This window comes from Diaphorina citri, unplaced genomic scaffold, assembly GCF_000475195.1.
Source record: "Diaphorina citri unplaced genomic scaffold, Diaci psyllid genome assembly version 1.1 scaffold8433, whole genome shotgun sequence".
Classification (NCBI taxonomy): Eukaryota; Metazoa; Arthropoda; class Insecta; order Hemiptera; family Psyllidae; genus Diaphorina; species Diaphorina citri.
In genome coordinates, this window is record NW_007385808.1 from 1,093 (window position 1) to 2,930 (window position 1,838).

A 1,838-nucleotide genomic window follows, 5' to 3' on the forward strand; every position below is an offset into this window, starting at 1 on the left:
GGAACCGGGAATAGCCAGCAACACATATATAATTCATGCCAAGAAGTTCACCCATCCTGATACCAACCAAGCGTAACGTTTGTTGAACTTCAGTGATCCTTCGGGGCCACTAGCAAATTCATCTTGCCAAGGCTCTGTTAGCTAGATTTTTTTCTTGGCACAACTTTTATGTTGCACACTAATGTTTTTAGCGAAAAAACTGCATTTCTGGAGGATGCAGGATTGCAGCAGGATGACTGGATGAATGAGTAATCAAGAAATGAGATTAATCGTTCTCTGGAATGTGAAGAATTCAACACATACACATCTCTAATTAATCTTAATGAAGGGTCTCAGAGAAAAAAAGTGTAAAAATTTTCAGCTTATCCTGGTCATTTTGTGTAAATTAATGAAAACTTGTAGTATTTTAGCCATTTTGTATCATACTACATACTAGCAATTTATTTCAAGAAGTGCAGAAGTTTTGTTTTTTCTAAAAAATCAATTTTATTATTCTCAAGTGTCATTTCCTGCACATGTTATTTTTTTGTGATTTTTACTGTGATATCCTACCTACCCTTGTTTGGTGCTTTAGTTGTAATAAGTAAGTTGAAAACCCTGAATCTAGTGTGATACAACCTAATAAGGATTTTATTCAAATGAAAACTTTCCTTAGATTTATTTTTCATTTAGGCACCTATGTACCTCTCAACTTGGCCCAAGTTTCTGGTCTTTCATCTACCCACTCAGGATACATAGGTATTTGTGTAGGTGGTTCCTTAAAACTAGTAATAAGGATTTTATTCAAATGAAAACTTTACTTAGATTTATTTTTCATTTAAGCACCTATGTAGGTACCTCTCAACTTGGCCCAAGTTTCTGGTCTTTCATCTACCCACTCAGGATACATAGGTATTTGTGTAGGTGGTTCCTTAAAACTAGTCATTGGTAGAAGAGAATTGCTTTACTTTTAGTTTTCTTATTTTGTTCAGTGTTTAAGAGTTAAAATGGGCATACCTACAATTACTTATGCAGGTTTTATAATTGGCTAACTAATTTATATGCAGGTTTTATAATTGGCTAACTAATTTATTAAAAAATCATTAACAACTTTTATTGTTAAACTTCATTTCATTGGCTTCTAAGAAATGGGTAATAAGAAACGTTTGTGCTCAAAAGACTGTCACACTTACTCTTCTTTGTTTTTCTCCACCTTTTCCCATGTTCAAATGGGGTCAGTGTTTTTTTTGTCTCTCAATCAGCCCTAGAGTGATTGCTTTGGGCTGATCTTTGGTTTTGGCTACAAATGTCACACTTGCATGGTTGAATTAATAATTTAAAATCTTTCTTATTGTTACAGGTGTTACAAAGTTGTATGCCATAGCATCTAGTCAATGAATCACGGAGTGCCATTTCTCAAAATCTAGTCGGAAGGTTCAAAGAAACCATAGCATCTAGTCAATGAATCACGGAGTGCCATTTCTCAAAATCTAGTCGGAAGGTTCAAAGAAATCTTCACATTTGGTACTCTTACTAGTCAATAAAAGTCAGTATTAAACATGGAGATTAACTCAATACACAAAAAGCCTACTCTGCTTAGGTGTAGGGGACACTACTCCAAGGGATGAGTTACTTAAGCAGGTTAAGCTTATACGAATATAAGAAGATGGAATAGGTGCTGAGCATTAAGTAAAAGACTTTTACTTGTGTTGATAATGGGGTAACACCCCCCCGATATGAGTGAGTATCGATAAAATACAAAAACTGATGGTGGATTTCACCAATGACTTAATCAGAGATTTCACTTATGGGAGAATTTTCAATGATCTAAAAAGGAGTTTTTAAAAACTCCTCCTTTT

At 34.4% G+C, this 1,838-nt stretch overlaps 1 long non-coding RNA gene across 1 annotated transcript; it reads left to right on the forward strand.

Moving 5' to 3' along the window:
• Positions 1-302: 302 nt before the first annotated feature.
• LOC113472782 lies at positions 303-1,545 on the forward strand. The gene is made up of 3 exons (XR_003394955.1): positions 303-583; positions 1,340-1,413; positions 1,481-1,545. It is a non-coding gene; the product is annotated as an uncharacterized LOC113472782 (long non-coding RNA).
• The last annotated feature ends 293 nt before the right edge of the window (positions 1,546-1,838 follow it).